This window comes from Corvus brachyrhynchos, unplaced genomic scaffold (genome assembly GCF_000691975.1).
Source record: "Corvus brachyrhynchos isolate BGI_N302 unplaced genomic scaffold, ASM69197v1 scaffold363, whole genome shotgun sequence".
Taxonomy (NCBI): domain Eukaryota; kingdom Metazoa; phylum Chordata; class Aves; order Passeriformes; family Corvidae; genus Corvus; species Corvus brachyrhynchos.
This window is the reverse complement of record NW_008237404.1, coordinates 885,885-897,924: the sequence shown is the minus strand read 5'-3', so window position 1 is coordinate 897,924 and position 12,040 is coordinate 885,885.

Here is a 12,040-nt window from a genome sequence, read left to right as displayed (position 1 = left end):
AGACTTTGTTTTTTATGTTTGAAAAGCTGACATACTCTTCAGACCCATGCCTCAAAAGCAATGCTATAATTTCTACAGATTTAAAGAATAAACTTTATTGATTAAACATAGTAATTAATCATGCCTCTTTGGTGGATGTAAATGTAGTTGTCACTCATGTCAATGAGCAAGGGGACATTCATGGCTTCAGCTGCAGAACAATAGAAACCTGAATGTGACTGTGCTTATTGTCTGTGAAACAATGAAAAACTGTGGTAGGTACATTTTACAGTCATGTCATAAAACATATCTGAGTAAGAACACATGCTTTTTTGATCATTAGGGTTTTTCCAACTGGATGAGCCAAACTGCACAATACTGTAGAATTTACTTTGATTTCTATAATGAATCACTAAAGCAATCCCACAAGGCTATCCAATGTAATAAAAGATTAACTATTTCCTAGTACAGAGTCATGTTTATGGAGATGTGCCAGTAAATTCTCTAATTCAGTCTAGCAGAAATGTACCTCTGGCTTTAGAGTAGATATTTACTCTAATTCCAACTCTTCACTTCGTGACATGAAGTCCTGTGTGGCTGCAGCTTCTTTTAGGTTTCCATACATCACTGTGTCTCACGAGACATAGCAAAAATTATATTGAGACACCAAAAACTGAACTGAAACCTGCTGGTCCCATTTAGACATTTTGCCACAGATGTAAAATAAGTACATTTTGAAGCAATATACAAAATCTTGTTTATTGCAAGTAAAAATAAAAATATCTTCCCTGACATATATATTCACTGTGTCTTTACAAATAAAATCCATTCTCATGAGGTCATGGAATCCTACAGAACCATTTATACAATAGGTTTTGCTTACAGTTTGGGAGGAAAAATTCGTCTATAAGAAGATTGAATTTTACTACTTCATGGATTTATCCATTCTACAGAGAGGCAGCTAAGCTTTCCAAATTACTGTGTGGTTCTGTGACTACTCTGAGCACATTATTTTGAGTTTTCCATCTCCAGAGTGACTGTCTGATGAGAGCAATGTTTCCGCTAAGGAGGAGATAACATTCTACCTGTGGCTTTGCAAATCAAGAGAGGAAACTGAAGATGGACATGTATGGCAGTTCTCAGGACAGGAGTGTGGTTTCTTCTTGACTTTTTTGCTTGCTGTGTTTAAGTTATGGCATAAATTTAATTAATCACCACAGAGAGGAAAGAATTAGTGTTAATGATACAAATGAATGCAGTTTTCTTGATAAAACTAGAAGATAAGATGTTAGCTTGAAATTCACTGACAGAGGTTTAAGACGTTTTACTCTGTTTGCCAGGAATTCTGTGCACTAGCTACAGCACAGCAGTCTAAATGCACACAGCAGCTTCCATATATGTTTGTTCCCAATAGACTCCTGAATAAGCTTAATGAATCATGCATATTTGATTAACTAAGATGTGCTACTGCTGAAATGCATTAAGAAAATATCTTTGTGACACAGTCCAGCAAAATCTGATGGTGTTAGATGTGAGTTCCATTCCCATCAGTGACATTATTTTTCAAGATGGTCTTTGGAGGTCCCTTCCAACCCTACCTATTCTATGATTCTATTATAGATTCATTTTTCATTTGAAGTATTAATATTGACTTAGCAATGTGCATAAGGAAAGTAGCTGATTTATCATTCAGTCCAGTTTCTCTATTTATATATACTGCCCAGTTCTATTTTTGGATGGTGCTTTCAGCCTCTGTGAAAACTTGCATCTTTCTTCTAAAATTTGAGAACCAGATGTGGAACATGGCCCTTAGTTTGTGTTTGGCTTGTGTATTTCTAAAATTTCTGTGAAATGAGTATGTTAGTTTTAATTGAGAGTTAACTGGATATTTTCTTAAATTCCAGAATCTGAACAAATGGGAAATTGTGATTAGACTAAATTCACCAAACAGTTGTTAGTCTGACTGATATAAATACTGTGGAAGTATAAATACTGTGTGGAAGCTGGGGTTGATGCTGGGAAATTTTTTTGTGCCCTGCTTTATTATGAAATAAAAGGAGGTTTGAGGTAAGCATCTTTGTAAACCAAAAGAAGTATGACTTCTCAGGAAGCCAGAACTGAAAATAACATTCTGCTCTAAAAATGGCAAGGTAATCAAGACCTTATATTGATCTTATATTTTTCCTGTCATTAAAAGATAAATTGTCAAGGATCAAGTGCTGTCAAAAGCCCAAATAAACAAGGAATTATTTTGCTGTTTTGCCTGCAAGATCATAGTTGAAAAAATACATATTAGGAAAGAGTAGTTGAAACCTCAGTATTTATGAAAAGGTTGATATGTGATTTTGATTTCATTTTTTGAGAGAAAAATTGACTAAGATTCAATAGATTTAGGGTCAGCCTTCTACTTTGTGTCAATATTGCTTGCAGAAATAGCAATTCAGCTGTTGACTATTAGTACTGCTCTACCTTTGCCTGTTCATACTCACCCCACAAGACTGCACCAAAACCAGAGACATATGGTTCCTGTGGCACAGCAAAGCAGCTTCGGGCAGGAGGTTGACTTAGGGTAGGTTTTTTTTCCCTTAAATTTCAAGGGAAGTATCCATGAGTGCTACATGCACAAGCAAATCATAGGAAGGAGAGAACTACCTATATCAGGGAAATACTGCTCCAGGCAGCTCTTTGTGCCAAAGTTTTCCTTGGAGGAAAGCATGCCTCCTTCCAATGGGGCAGTTTTAGAAATATCTTGAAAAGGTACTATCAGAATTTGGGCGAAAATTCAGATAAAAAACGAAAATAATCTTGAGGTACCACTACTCCTTGCAAATAGAACTTACAACTGATATAAAGTGTGTAACTTAATAAAGTAAAAACAATGGAATATATTTGGAAATTATTTAACATTCTTTTTCATGGGCTCAGTTTTAATGAAATATGATCAGTAGGCAGTAGTACCTAAGTGAAGTAGTACCTAAGTGAAGAGCTGAGGTGTGCTAAGGAATGTCTTCACACAATTTATATTGGAGATAATGCTCAAAAAACCAAAAAATACAAGAGTGCAAAACAAAAGAGATTCTGTTGTACTGACTTTATACTGGGAATGCAGTTAGATTGACTGACCATTTTTAGAAGCATAACCCTGATTGCTACTGTATGTGTTGTTGCAGAATTATTTTCACATGTTAATAATTCATTTTTTCCACAATGGTATTACTGATTGTCTGGAAGCATGTAATTGATTCATTAAATTGTGTAGTTCCCTAAAGTTTGACCTCTATTGACGTCTCTGAATTTGTGGCAAGCTATTTTAAAAGAGCAGAAGCATATCACAGCCAGCAGCCCTACACCAATATAAATATTTTCTACTGTGCTAATGCTCAGAATTCACTTTCTGGCAGCTGACCAAGAATTTTGCATAGGAATGCACTGAGATGGAGACCCCTATCTAATAAATTTTATCTGACACACTCAAACATCCACTTTTATTACCATGTCTGATTTTCCCATGCTCATACAATTTAAAGATACAGCTTCTCCCTTTCTCTTCTTTGAAGAAAGAGTAATATTTTCAAACAGAATGTCACAGGGGTACATTACCATGAGCACTTTCATCTGTGGAAGTCTTATACAAAGGAATGTATACTATATATTCACAAAAGCACATTCTCTCACCAATCCCACCATCTTTCCACAAATGCTCCCCAAACAATGCAGCAAGGGAAAGCATATTTCTGTGACATTTTTACTCTTTGTGGGCTGCAATTTCTTTTTCCACTGGAGAATATTTGAGTCCTAGTCCTGATGTTCTCTAACCTATACATGAAGCGCAATGAATTGTGCAGCATTTCAGGGGACTTTGTCCCTTCAGAATGTTTTGTCCAGGGTCTAATTGCTGAGGATATGTAGCTAAAGTAAAAACACTATATAAGATTCCTACAGCACTGCTATGATGAATTCGTAGCACTGGGGAACTCAGACCTTCGACAGCACTGCCTACATTGTCCCTCAGCTGATGCAGGGGGTCGCAATATTTGGAAACTGGATTGATAGGAATCTTTTGCTGGTGTCTTATGTGGAAATCAAGAAATGTCCCAGACAAGGTTTTTAATGCAGTGATTAAATTGTTCCCCGTTTCTGTGCTTATCAGTAATTTTCAGCCTTGCCTAATGTTCAAAAAGTTTCTATAATTATATGTATTACCAAAAAAAAAAAAAAAAGCACATAGCAAAGAGGTGGCTGGGTAAGATTTCCCCAGTCAGTAATTTTTTCCTCCTGAGACACATGGAAAGTCTTCTGAAGTCAAGGGCACCCTGTAGCAACTCCAATGAATCTTGCAGTATTATCTCTCCATGATATAAATTTACAACAAAACAAAAAATTCTGCCCTGAGCTTTTGAAAATGTAATTTAATCTAATATGACATTTTAACTTTGGGGTTTTTTTTCCTCACCAAGAAAATGGTTACTGCTCTTTTTAGATTTTCCATCATGACAACTGTAGAAAAAGTAAGATAACAAGAAACAAGAGTTTTATTTTCTTCATTTTTTCACCCAATGATTTTCCCCCAAAATATACAATTTTAAACTGAAATTCAATTACAAGATAAAATCCCCCAAAGCCACGTATATTATGCTGTTAAAAATATGCCTAAAATAGGTTTTAACAAGAAAAAATGAGGACTTCAGCTAAGTTCATATACCATCATTCAAATACAACGTTCAGATGCTCACAATTTTGGTGCAAAACAGATATAAGTGGGTATTTTTTTTAAATCTGTGTATTTGTCACTGGCTCAAAGTATCAGCACAATAGATTACCTGGGAATTATTTTTGCAGATTACAATATCCTTGCAAATGAAGCCTGAAATACAATGTGAACAAACCCACAGAGGTGTACCCAAAAAGCCCTTTGTTAATTTTATTTGTTAAATTTCACTGTGGTGTGAGACTAGTGGGTCTCTGCTAGTCTGAATTGACTACAGTCAGCTTAATTATCCAGTATCAGAGAGAAAAACCTCCTAAAAGCCCTAACAGAGAGAATTATGTGCTGTCTAAAACATGGCCCTGAAAGAATGCACAGAGGTGTTTGGCTCTAAGCTGTGATTATTTCCACCGAAGTCATCAGGGCCACTGAAGTGCTGCACAGGCATGGCAGGATGGTCCTCCAACACCAATCTGCAGAATCATCTGCAGCTTTGGAGCAGCCTGTGCAAGACCTGAAGGATTGCAGCAGGAAAGGAGCGTGGCTGAGGCTGATGTCCTGCCCCATGCAGCAGCCTGGGAAAGGCGGGTGCCTCTAACACTGGCTCCCGCTCTACCTACACTCCCTCCCCTGAGCAGCTGGCTACCATCTTGGGTAGTCTTATCTGCTGTGACTTGTCAAGCCAAAATATTTGTTTAAAAAAGGATCAAATATTCATAGCTCATTTATGCATTCTTTTAAAAGGAGAAATGAGGCTTGTCATGGTAGATAAATGCCAAAGTATGTGTGAGGAAAGCACATGTGAGGAAAAGAAAGGAAGAGAAAGGAAGAGGGAGAAAGTGTCTTTTAACCTGTAGTATAGTTTTCTGCTCCTACTGTCTTCTTTCCTTTGCTCTGTGTTCTGGTGCTGAGAGTTTGATGGCTATAAGCATGCAATCCAGAGCAGCCCTGTTAACCCAGTCTTGCCACTGGATGTTGTTGGTTTGTATTTTGTTAAATTTGTTGATTTTTAGAAGTGATTCAGGCAAGTTATTTCCTTCCCTAAACTAACCCCAAATAAGCTTGTCAGTCAACACTTTTATATAAAATCCAATGTGGAGCACAAAATGAGGATTTCATTAAGTAGGGCTTTGTTGACAGATTGGTTATTTTCTATATGAGAAGAGTCACAAGACAGATTTCCATTGGTTCTGGGTGAATAGAGAGACATTATAATTTTCCTCCCTCATTTCTGCAAAAGCAGTCCAAATATGTGACTTTTTTGAATGCAAAAAGGAAACATTACAGTCGCTTTCTGCTCACCCCCATCTCCATTCATTTTGATCTCCACAGCTTTTAGACTGGAGAGAAAAAAAAAACCAGTTCAGAATCATTAAGAAACTTTTTAAGGCTCTTATTCCAAATGTCTTCCTGAGAGCAACTAAGCCGAAGTCTCTTTGCTCTGCTACTGCAAAGAGCACCAAAAAAAAAGTCCTTGGAAACATGTAATACACTGGGCATGAAAAGTCAATTGACCTATCTGTAACCACATGTTCATTTTTAAAAGAAAAATACTGTATTTTCTCCCTAGCATGCCCTTTTAATCATATTTTAGACAAATATATTCATGGGAAAAATGTTCCTGAACCTCTCTTACATGTCTCTCTTTTCTTTTCAGAAGAGATGAAATCCAGTATGAAATCACAAAGGCCTGAAACAATGCATCTGGTGAAACAGGAATCCACGACATGATCAATGTACATTTTGTTTCTCAAAATATGGGCATTATTAGAGCTGAGATAGCACAAACTGCCAAGACTGTGAACGTTCCCTCAGAAAGCTTAAACAAAAAAACAGACAAGAAATCTAATTTTACAAAAATTTAACAAAAAATCAGAATGGCAGTTTAATGTTCCAGATGTTAGACACATTGAACCAAATAACAGATGCAAGACAACAGGCTTTTCTGACTCTACTACGTCATTGTGCAATACAAGCTTAATTTACTCAAAACTTTGCCATTGATATCTGTTTGTGCTGGGTATTTACATCAAGCTGAAAACTGGGACAGTGTTTGAATTGTACCAAGCCCTTTCTGAAAATAAAACTAAAGAAAGACATACGTTTTAGTAGAAAGTCATCCTGGGGTATTTTCTTCCTGTTTTTTCATTTGGTTATTTGGGATTTTTTTTCCAAGCCTGTGCTTAGAAGAAAATACTTAACTTTTGGTAAGGTGATGTCTGAGCTGTAGGGCTGTAGAGCAACCCACCCTCATTTTCCTGGGCCATGAATTGCTTTGCATCTGCCCAGCACACACACAGATCTTGGTAATAAGAGTCTCTACACAATCTGTAGAGTCTGAGTGCACTTAAATTCCTTGTGGATGCTATGAATGCCCAGGAAATGCATTCCCAGTTCCCAAGAACACAGTCTTCCCTCACAGCCAGGGCTACTTGGAGACGATTTCTTTTCCTGGGGCTGCTACATCTGACTAAGCTAGGGAGGTGGAAACTGGGATGGGGAAATTCCAGGGCGTCTTCACCATTTTTTAGAAGAAATGACAGGGCAAAATAAGGTTAGGTACCAGTTAAAATGAGAGATGCAACCTGTTAAGGGGCATGGCCAAGGCAAAGGAGCCAAGACGTCTGTGATTTCCCCCAGATCCATGGGACAGATGAAAGGTCCAGAGGCAGAAATCAGGATACAAGAAAAATGTTTGAGCAGGTGGCATCAGAAAAAACCCACAAAATCATGTTGAAAAATGTGAGAAATGAGACAACTCTTAGTTTAAAAAAATTAAAATAATTTATTGAAAACAGAAAAATTGAAAAATTACAGAAATTAGAAAAATACAAAAATTTGGGATGCTACAGCTCGATAGATGGTATGCCCCAGGAGCTCAGGGATCTGAGATCTTCTGGCTGAGGCAGCACTGGACCACACGTAGAGAAAAGGACTTGCAGTGCTGGGCTGACTTTTAGCTGGTCCAAAAGTCAGGAAAAAAAATTACTCAAGGCTCCTTAATAGGAGTAAGGCTTTTTGATAGATTATCTCCGTCCACCAATGGCTCATAATTGTCAGAGGGGTGGTATCAGTTGAGATAAGGGTGCTAAAATGCCTTCATTAAAATTCAGGTTGCCACGGAGCTTGCCTGCAGGGTTAAGGGCTATGGGGCTAAAAATAGCTGCTGGCTGTTAGAACTGGGGTTTTTGGCCTTGGAACCAAAGTGCAAGTGCACCTAAAAAAAGTATTAAAATACATCCAACACATCTTAAAACACTTGTAAAAGTATACCGTAAACACAGGAAAGATAACTCTTATGGTGTACAGGTGGTTTGAAGTTTGAAAAGGGAGCATAAGTTGGGGATTTTTAACTGGGGAATTTTTAACTGGGAAGGGTGCAACTCTCTTAATAAACTACTTTGAACAATTGAAAACACTGATAATGGAACTTGATTTTTGTACCTGGGCTGATGGGTTAATTTTAACATTTAAAATATTTAACTCAGAATTAATTAATGAAAGCACTTAATATGCAAAGACCAAGCACAATTAGGGATTTCACGTATGACAAAAAACATTTGGGAGTTTTCCTCCCCTATTTAAAAAGATGAGAAGTGACACAGCCAAGAAGGCATTGAGGCTGGTCCCCAGCTAAACTGTTCTGTCGGGCTCCTTTTCATTTAGAAGGTGGTCCACTGCTGGCCTTGAAGTCCAGGTAGTGATGGCATGCTGTCACTTAGGCTTCAGTTGTGTGGGAAGGACCCCACAGTGAGGAGCTTCCCCCCAAATCTCTACTCACCAAGCTCCCTTACAGCAGCAGAGAAGTTGTGTTCCATGCTCTGTACAAACCAGTGGCTCCACAGGGTAACACTGAAAGGGATTATTTAATTATAGACTGTGTCTAAATGTATAGACACAAAGAGACCAGGTAGTACAGTTACCACTGTTAGCACTTCCCAGCTCAGGAGTATCTGTCTTTAATACTTTAAAAACACCCTAATCAGCTGCATAATTGGTTTTGTTAGTGAAACACTGCTTTGTGCCTGAAACAGATGTGCTGATGACACCTAGCCGAGTAACTTGCAGTCTCTCTGAAGGGCCAAGGAAAGCTGAGAAGGCAACAGAAACCCAGAAAGATTAGCTGCCTTTCTCAGTGGCACATAGCTGAGTGGTATCTCTGGGAATGGTATCTCCATCTCCCAAGTCTCAGTTTGTGGCCTAATCCTGGAGCTTGATCACTGTTCATTACTTACAAAATGTGATGCCTCTGACATCTGTACTCATCACGTGGGGGTTTGCTGGTGTCTCAGCACAACCAAACACGTACTCATGTCAATGACCAGCTTCTTTTTTTTCTTTTAGATCTTTTCCATTTCTTTTGAAGACCCAACACCTGAAAGTTTTACACGATTTCAGCTGAAATCAACAGGACTACTTTGCAAATTCAAAGCTGAAGATATGCCTGTTTTCCCTTAATGCACCCAGACTGTTCACATGCTTAAAATTAAGCATACAAGCAAGTGGTGGGGAATTGGGACTATGTCCAATAGAAACAAAGTCCAAGAGCCCTTGTCTGGAACTGACTTTCACAAGATGAGGAACTCCACAACTCCAAAGTCTAGGAGGCATTTCTTTGTGTTTTCTCAGGGAATGGGAAAAGTATGGAGACTAAAGGTATAGGATGGCTGTAAAAGCAAGCAGAAATCACTGTGTGCATTCTAAATTAATAGATGCAGACCTGAAGACCTGAAACAGATGGAATATTTTATTCTGGAGATTTTGTTTTAAAGGAACAAACCATGCTTGATTTTCAGTTGTTATTTCAAACAACTAGACTGAAAACACACAAGCAACTTTGCTGTTACTGGTGTTCCTGCAGAACCTCCAGCTCAGAGTATATCTCTGGCAGGAGGATAAGGGAGCTTGGCTCTGCCCTTGCCACCTTGCAAGCAGCCAGCAGGACACTCCTTCTCCCTGTTTGCCCATTTTGCTTATTTGTCTTTTGAGCAGGAGCTGGCACACAGGGCTCTATGCAACCAGTGCATTGCAAGTAGACTACTAATAACAATAAAAAAGGATGTTAAAGCTACTATTGTGTAGCATATCAGATATGTCACACATATCTGACACAAGAGCTGAGGAGATGGAAGGACCCTGGGACTTCTACACATATCCTAAGCAGTCAAACTGACTGCATTTATACCGCTCTGTAGGCTTTTTTGCTTCTAAAGGTTCCATGACAGAGCATTGTTTCTTCTCTTCCTGAGAAGGGTGGGCTATGGATGCCAGAAATTCCACTTCTGTATTTATCCTTTTCACTGCCAAATACACAGAATCCTCTTTTCTAGTGATTATACTATTGACTTGTTTGACAAAAAAATGAAAACTTTCTATTGCAAGTGGCTTTTGTCAGCAACTTTTGGTGCCTGTATAATTTTGCATACTCGTCCTCTATTTTTGTAATGTTTTCAAATTTCACTTTATCTTATGATATGGCAAATTATTCACCAGATGTGAAAGAACCTTGAAGAATAACATTGTTGTTATTGTTGTTGTTATTAATCATGACCATGGGTAAAATGAAGAAAAGCAGGCTTCTGTTTTACTTCAGTGGAGAATTTGGAAAGACAATGTCATAATTCATTCCAGTTAGATCAATCACCCCTTTCCTATCTCCGTTATTCAGCCTATTAGGCAGTGGTTTTGGTTCACATAAAATATTTCAGGGCCAGATTGAATCTTAGCTTCACAGCTGTGTTCCTAAAATGTGCAAATATTTGACGTGTCTCAGGTGCACAGTGAGAAACTGTAAACCTTTCCATTGCCTGTGTGATTGCTTGATTGCTTTGCCTTCTTCTGCAGTCTGCTGACCCACCTGCACTCCCCTGTGCAATGGCTTTTGTACACATAAGTGAAACTGGGAAGTGGCAGAAGCAGTGCAGGGTGAAACTGATGGGACAGGATCACCTCCTCTCCTGCATCTTTTTTAAATGAGTTGCCAAACAGGACATCTCTAGGTACAGAAGTTTTCTGGCATAATTTAGTTAAACTGGATTCAAGGCTACAAAGTCTGCTATTTTACAGATCATGTGCCTTTCTTGACAGTTTCTTGAGTCCCTAAGTTAAAAAAATGAGATGCCATAAGAAGGGAAGGAGGCAAATAGTAGGAGGAAAATGTAACAGTAAAGGCATTTACATTTAGTAACATACATGAGACAGAACCAAAATTTAATCCATAAAAGTACCAGCGTTGCAGTTAGCATGAGATTTAACAAGGTTTTCTTCAAATATTTTTTTCCAGACACTTACTCTGGCAGCTTCAGCAACACAGTGGTTCCTTTGGCAGCTCTGCAGTGAGCTGTGTCTTGCTGTGGCATGGTTATCCACAGGGTCCACTCTGTCAGATACCTTTGATGCTCAGTGAGGCATTTCATATGTTTTACATCCTAAGGAGCCAGTAAGCAACTTGTCTCTTATCAAACTGAGAAGCTCACTGAATACTCAGCTGCTGATGCAGAAGTAACCTAAATGCATTCTTTTGTCCTTGTGTAAAATTCTGGTAGCAATTATCAATGCTCTTGAAAGGTTTGCTTTTGATGCTTCACTTTCTTTTAACATGGTAGGAGATATGAATAATATGGGTCTTACTGATGTCACTGGACACTTTTTACATTCAATGTAAAATAACTGCCAGGATCAAGACCACACTGAGGCAAAGAAATGCTTTATCATACAAAGGGGAGTTGCAGGTTTGGTCGCGTATCTGGCACATGCTCTGGAATCCCTCAAATGAAAAATTATACTTAAGCAGTATGAGGTACATGGATACCCACCAACACCTTACTGCTTAGATAAGTGAGACCAAAGCTAAGTGAGACCAAAGCCAGGCAGGACAGATCAACCAGAGAGGTGGATCAAAAGAAATAACATTACCAGTCATAGCTGACACTAGTGATGACATTTCCCTAATTAAGCCGCCACCATCAGCTCTGCATGGGTGCAACAGAGGTGCTAGTTCTTTGTGTTTGGATGTGCAGTTTTCCCACCACTGGTGTTTAAAACAGCAGTTGTCCTCTTCAGAAATGTCTTATTCATAAAATTATGTGCATATCCCAATTAGAGCTCCTTAGACGATATGAGACAGAAGAACAAGATACTCCTTGGTGTACACTACAAACCCTGTACTGCTGATTAGGTCGACTGAGGAGATATACAGACTTGCCAACATGACACTATGAAATAGAAAAGTGCAGAGGCTTCAGACTCGTGGCCTGTCAGAGCGTGCTCAAGTGGGCTTTCTGTGCAGTGCTGGTGAACCACTGGTGGCTGTTGGATGGATTAGGTCCAGGCTTCATCCCTGATGCCTGTGAAGTG